Raw genomic sequence first — 7,811 nt, 5'->3', positions numbered from 1 at the left:
TAAGAGAGGGCGAATAGCAGGAAAATAATGTTTCAAAAACTGTTTCTATCTTTTTTTTAACGAATATTCGTGTAAACTGAAAATTCCAGTTGGCAATTATTCGGGCCTTATCTCGTCCCTAGAAAAATACTAAAACAAGTCAAACAAAGAAAGAAAACGATGTTTATGAATTAAGAGGGTTCGAAATGTTACTATAATCACTTTACTTTGAATTACAAAAAATAAGAATTGTATTTTGATTACACCTTTAGAATGTTGTGTGAAATAGTCTTTTATTTTAATTAATCTTGTACCACAATATCAGCCAAATTCATGTTTGTGAAGTACATTTGTAACCCTCTTTCATGCCCATATCTGGTGAAAAATAATTTGTCACATTTCTAAAATGAAAACCATTGAGGTTCTGCTTCTCTTCCATTTAGCAAATCAATCTGATTGGCATTTTATCAGTGTAAAATCAAATTTCTACTAAATTTGAATTTACATGCTGTTGTAAAAATGGTTCTTGTAATATGCTAATTTGAAGTGAATGCAGATCCAAGTTGAGTGGTGGCCAATAACTGCGTTTTATATCAATTAATTGATTCCTATTTTACTTCCATTAACGAACATATACATAAATTATTTCTTATCTTGTATTCGTAAATTTTTAGATAATAGATATTTGTTCATGTTGGATAGTTTCAGAGTTCGATGAAAATTGTAAAAGGACAATTTAATGGGTTCATTTGTATGAAAGCAGAAAAATAAGAAAAAATGAATGGCGGAAGTTCGAAATAAATTTGACCGATAATAGGAGAGTTATGAATGCTTGAAATATGAGATCACAATGGTTATGCAGATCTTAAATTGGCAATTTTGTCAGTGGATTCTCCAGTTTGTCGTGTAAAAAAACAACAACTGTATATTCTGGTTTTCTCCAAAGGGCCTTCTCCCTTGGGGCACTACTCAAAAAAATTATGGATGGTATGTTACTATAGGTCCTCTGAAAAGAAAAGAACCTTCCGAGTCATACATTTTGAAGAGGCAAAACAAATACGATTTTAGTCATTTTGTATATTGTAACAAAATGTAAAGTTGCCTGGCACTACATCACATTACCGATTCAGCCAATTTAAGTGTCCATATTCTTATGGATTACAACTTTCAAATATTCATAACTTTTTTCTTCCGATTTTGATTAAATTTCCACCAGTCTGCTTCTTTGATATTTTTCTTTTCTTTTAATATACTGGTCTCTTAAAGATGGATTTTCCTTTAACTAATCGTTTCAGAATCTATCGCCGCAGAGATTTTCACTTGACAGAATAGAAAATAGTTATTAAACTTGATTTCCTTTTTTTTTTTTAATATACAGTTTTATCCCAGCTGCTCGTGAGTATAAAGAGAACTAATCGACCTAAAACGTCCCCTCAAAAGATATTTTAAAGTATGACAGTATTGCAATTGTACTTTACTCTAGATTTGAGTATGATTTTTTTTTCCATTAGGAAAATGTTATTATGTCGAATAGCTTCTGTTATGCGAGAATAGAAAATCAGGGAAAAAATCAAGAAAACGAGAAAACATATAATTATACAAAAGTTATAACTTAGAAGTAAGAAGTTAAAAAGTTAAAAAATTACGTGAGTTCGATGCACTGCCTAGTGGTAACGTCCCAATATCGCTTATATAAAAGTATACTGCTTTTCTACAATGTATGTATTCTTTTGAAGATGTTGAATCTTGCATGGATTCAATTATGCCATTTTTCATGGAAACAATATGCACTGGTAAACTTCGTGTATAAATTATGAGGCTTGTACAAAATAGAGTGCTATTAAAAATGTTATATCCCTCTGTCGTTGCAATTTGAATAGTGCTCCTAGGCCAGTATGAGAGATTGACTTCATCAGTTAATGGGCATGCATCCATTATTTATCTGATGCGTCTATGTTTTATTTGCAAACACGATTCTTAAAAGGGAAAGAAAATCACATTAGGAGAGAAAACGTGATCGAAAAGAAATCTTTATTGTCTGGCCGGACTAATAATCTAGAAAATTATTTTGTTAAAAGAGAAAGAAAAAAAAAATGTGCTTGTCTCACTGAAAAAAGAAAGATAATTCAACAAATTTTGTCCCTATATTAAAATTAGTAGATTTCCGATTCGGAGAACAACGCCTCCACCCCCACCCTTTTGCAAGATCTCAAGAGTTTGCCAACCTCCAGATTTTGTGGTGAAAAGGGCCGCAACTTCTTTTTTCGTTGAATTGTCTATTTTTATAATTCGTAACAACTAACGCAAACTATACAAACAAATTATTGTTAATGATTTAACAACGAAAGGTAGCTAAATCTTAACTTCATTAGATGCCCCAGACTTGAAATACAACAGTCCATTGACAGCGCGTTACTTTCCATGCACTGTATTTCTCATGGGGGTGGGGGTGGGGGGGGGGGGGGTTGTCACGTTGCCCGATCTTTTAGCATGTTTTGAGTATAATAGTAAATGTGCAGATGTTATAAGCGTTACCATTATTGATTGTTATTACGATTATCATGATGATCACGATCGTTTATTGTTTATGATTATCATCACTATCACCACCATAAATGTCGATATTTTTCTTGTGATTGGCCTACACATCAAATTATCACAGAGTTTTTTATTATGAGCTGACTTTAAATGGCATGGACAACCAACATATCAATTGCTAATTAGCTCAATAAACGCATGCACATATACATGGAGAGAGTTTCAGCACAATTGTTATATGCTCGTTATATTGACAATTAAAAGAGATATGAAGAAAAAACAAGAATTGTAAAAAATGTCATGTAATTTTGTTGTATGAATGTGATAAACTAAGAAGAATAAACGAATAAACAAGGTAACGATACATTTATCATATCAACAAGCAGAACAAAGAGAAAGGTGACGAGACGGAGAAAAATAGAAGAATCCACGGATTTTTTTTTTTCAAACATTTTTCTCTGAAAGATCAAAAATAGGATGGGAAAGGGACAAAAAAAATAACGAGATGATTAAGAAGAAGAATAGGAAGAAAAAGGGATGGAAGATAGAAAGAGCGAGAGAGAAAGAGAGATAGATAGAGAGAGAGGTAGAGAGGTAGAGAGAGAGAGAGAGAGAAAGAGAGAGAGAGAGAGAGGGGAGAGTGAGAGAGAGAGAGAGGGGGATAAATATAGAAAGAGAGAAAGAGATAGAAAGAGAAAGAGAGAGAGAGATAGAAAGAGAAAGATAGAGAGAAAGAGTGAGAGGGAGAGAGAGGATAGCACAAGAGTATATATAAAAAGAAGAGAGATATGAAAAGAGGGAGGGACACACACACACACACACACACACACACACACACAGAGAGAGAGAGAGAGAGAGAGAGAGAGAGAGAGAGGGGGGAGAGAGAGGGGGGGAGGGAGGGAGCAAAAATATTCGGCAGTTACATGTAACATAATCGGCAGAATATACTTACTTATCTCAAGCAATCTTTTAGACAATCTATGTCCTTTATCTTGTTGACCTTTCTCTGTACATTTAAGATCGTGCTAATCGTCAAAGTTCAGGAACAATAAAAGCTATAACTCTACTCCAATCAGATAATATTTAACGTCATACCGTTTAAGATAGACTAAAAATATGAAAGAAAACCAAAACAAAACATGTATGTACTTATAACTCTGCTTGCATATATTTTTACCTTCTGTAAAAAAAACGCTCCTATTTGCTCCATCAATATCATCTAATGGTTTTTGTCCGGTTCAACACTTTTCTGTTGTTCTTCCTCCTCCTCCTCTTCCTTCTCCTTTTTCTTCTTCTTATTGTTATTATCATCATTTTTAATGTTTTTATTATTATTATTACTATTAATATTATCATGATCACTGTTCTCCTCCTCCTTCTTCTTCTTCTTCTTCTTCTTCTTCTTCTTCTTCTTCTTTTTCTCCTTCTTCTCCTCCTCCTCCTCCTCCTTCTTCTCCTTTTTCAAGGACTGGATCTTACTGAAGGGTTCCCTACTACATGAACACCTTCGACCTTCGAATCAACAAAACTATGTTTCAACAATATCATGTAAAAAGCGGCCTAGTCAGACTAACATGTTCGAACCGATGTAAGAAAATCCCTGCTCTACTCATAATACCCAATAATCCTTCATTATTCATATATTCGATTCTAATGGTGAATAATCGCAACTGTTTGCCAAACCAAGTTGACCTTGGGAGACCAATGCAACCATGACCTCTTGGTGTGCCGACAAAGGTTCCCCATTGCCAAGGCTGCTCGTTAAACCAGGAACTTATGGCTCCATAAACGAGGTAATGGGGGCGGCATATGTAGACAGATTTGTTGTTCTTCCTTTCTTTTCTTTCTATTTTTGTGTGTCTTCTCTTCTTTCTAAAGGGGGGAACATGAGCCCTCAAGAGACGGTCGGGACAATGAATTTTGTTAACTGGTAATTTTTCTGGTTTGGTATACAATGGGAGTAGGTTTTAGGATGCAAAAACCGCATAATGGAAGACACGTTGGTACATATCGTGGGAGGCTCAAACTATGAATAATCCAATCGCAGATGGAAAAAAAAATCGCATTCTCTTCATTACTCGCCACGGTGCATTGATAATCAACTTGCCCATCATAGTTTGAGTTTATCTAAAAATATATTAGTGATGTTACCACCATCATTTCATGTATTATGCCAAACGGCCTTTCTATTTCTTTATATGACGAAAGAGATCGGCCTACAACAAAAAATTGTTATATTGTGTATATGTTGTATCGTTAAAATGTAATTTTATTTGTATGTTTGCAGAAGAAAATAAAATAAATTCAATTCAATATAAAATGCTTAGCTCTTTTCACATTTCCAGCGTTCGCGCCGACAAATACCACAATGGATGATATAGCACTGACTCTCGATATCATTCATTTCGTAGTTTTCCAAATTCTTCCTTTTCTAGAAAGCTCCCTATTCAAGCTCTCCATCTTTTTTCGTTCAATTGTTATCTGTCCCCTTTTCTCTTGATCAAAAAGTACATCTTACATATACAAATCATTCAACATGAATTATTCACGTAGAACAAGGGAAATCCAAAATATCATACAAGGGAATGCGTTCATAGTTTAGAATTAATAAGTTTTAATTGAACACTGCAGGTTTTAAATGCAAAAATAATGATTCAACAAGCGAAACGATTTCCCCCCACCCCACCTCCATTTCCTGCGGCGCTGCGTTATTCCCCTTCCTGTTAGACAAAATATGATTTCCCTTGGAATTCCCCCATCTTTTAAAATGACCAACCAAAAAAAGTAAAAAAGCAACTCAATGCGGGATAAGTGATTACTTTGTTGTTGTTGTTATTGTGCTTGTCAGTTTTTTGTCTTCTTTTCTTTTCTTATTGCAACCATAGAGAAGGGAACATTACACAACGAAATCGGATCGCCACTGTCCTACTGAAATAGGCTTCACCACCAATCGTTTTTATAAAAGGCGGCCGTCGTTTTGCGAGAAAAATCTTATATTTGCAAATACATTTGATCATATTAGATTTGTTTTTTCCCACAAACTTTACCGATTAGATTAACTTCCAAATTTTGAAAACATGCTTAACATTTTTAGGATAGTGTTGTTTTTAACAATCTAGTTGTGTTATTTCTCTAAAGCGACTATATGGCACAATATTTTGTTAGAACCAACCCCGTACTAATAAATTATGTTTTTTTTCTTCTCCAATACACCCATTTTGGGGGGTATTTTACTCCTTTATCATATATTTATGGCACAGTGTTTATGACTTTAACTTATAATTGAAAAGGGACATAAGTCTTGTGATAAGCTTGGAAAATCCTTCATTTGTCATGGCATCAAAATAATTCCTTATATTTTTCCAGTCCTTGTCTGAATATCAAAGAACTCGTTCTCTGTTTCCAAGAACTTATCCACATCCCACGGTTTTCTTTTTCACCTAATAAGTTTGCTCCTTCATAAAACTGTCATAAAAAGATCGAAATATAATCTTTAAAAGGAATACAGCTGCGAATTCAATACGTTTATTATGAACTTTTATGTGTAGGATTTACAATATGAAATCAAGATTATTTTCATAACAAAGAAGAGAACTGGGGAACTAGAAATGTTATTACCGGATGGGAAAACGTTCTTTTGTATGCCCATCCCAAATAAAAAGAAAATTCGCCCACCCAATTACATGTAGATTGGATAAGTTCATTATCACTTTCAGTGATTCAAACAAACTATTGGGAAGAACGTGAAAAGAGGTGCATTCAAATGGTACGCGGTGATGATAATAACAATGGAAATTATTATGAAGACAAACATTTTATGTTTGTTTATCAGAGAAGTATTCCGAATAGTACACAATAAAATGTATTTCTTTATGCCAACCAGATATGTCTTATCTTTTCCTTCTTATAAATCATTTTAAAGTGAATTTTGCAAGTATGATTTCTGATCAAAAAACGCTTTGCTAAATATGAAATACATTCATATTCGATTGCCTAGTCCCATAGAATTTGTTTCACTTTATATACTTTCAAGATTGAATATCTTGAAGCTCGGATAAAAAAAAGACTTTCGAGAAAGAAAAGAGGTATCACCGAAACAAACAAAAAAGGGATTGAAATGTGTTAGCACTAGAAAATTGATCTGATTAAAAATAAGTTTTTAATATTACGAAAAATTTGTATAAGGCGTTATAAAAAGTGATTTTTTTTTTGTGTGTGTGTGTGTGTATGTGTGTTTGTGTGGGGGGGGGGGTGGGGGCGTCTGTGGAGTGCACTACCTTTATACGCTTGACCTACAAATGTAAGCCAAACATTTCTTCCCTATCCCCTTTACCCTCTCATCCTCCCTTCTTTCTCTCTTTCCATTTTTTTCATTTTTTTTATTCAGATGTCATCTTGTCACACGGATGTCCCCTGTCAAATTTCTTGAATTTATGAAGGAATTTACAAGTTCCAACAAGGATGCATAAATTAATTTTGCCAGGGCTATCCTCTTGGCAAACTCCCAACCTCTCTTTGTCTTGAAACTAGGAATGTTTTTTTTTGTTTTGTGTGTGTGTGTGTGTGTGTGTGATTCGGAAATAACAGCATAACTGCCCCTCGGACCTATTTTCTGTACCGGAAAATAATTTTGCCGCTCGAAACAATTAGATTTATCACGCGAGAAAGAATGCAAGGGCAATCCGTGTGAAAATAAGACCCTTTATTTCCGTTTAATTCGTTTTTAGATCTCTCTTTTCTCACCGATTTTCTCACTGAATATTTGTAAACGTTGCCCCCTGATATCATCAGAGTGTCTTTATCTGAATAGAGGGTCATGAAATGAATTCATAAGAATTATGCCACCCTCAGACCAAGATATACCTGTCTCTAGCGATGCATTACTGATTGTTATTCATCCCTTAAACATAGCAGCCATGCTGACACAGCGGTGACAGCGAATGAGGGTTGAGGGTTGGGGGGGGGGGGTACTGTAACATGCGGCTTTCGCCTGGAAGCTCGATTTGATTTACTGTATTGCTATCATAAAAAACACAATATATTCGAAAGCGCTACTTTTACTCGAATTTTATGTGTCGGAGCACAATTTCTCTCTCAAATTTATTCTCTCGTGAGTGTGGTCGAACACGGGCACATCAAAAGGACCGAGAGAGGCCATGAAAAGAAGCGAAATTACCTGTACTTAAATCGAGCATGATGGGAAAATTTAGTGACGTATGTTGGGTCAAAGGTCATGTTGATCATTCTTTGCCGTTGAGATGAATGGTTGGTTTGAAGAGAAGAGGCGGCCATGA

The sequence above is a fragment of the Strongylocentrotus purpuratus genome, unplaced genomic scaffold, assembly GCF_000002235.5.
Source record: "Strongylocentrotus purpuratus isolate Spur 01 unplaced genomic scaffold, Spur_5.0 spur5_scaffold_6, whole genome shotgun sequence".
Lineage (NCBI taxonomy): Eukaryota > Metazoa > Echinodermata > Echinoidea > Camarodonta > Strongylocentrotidae > Strongylocentrotus > Strongylocentrotus purpuratus.
The sequence above is the reverse complement of the archived record's forward strand: the minus strand, read 5'-3'. Positions refer to the sequence as shown.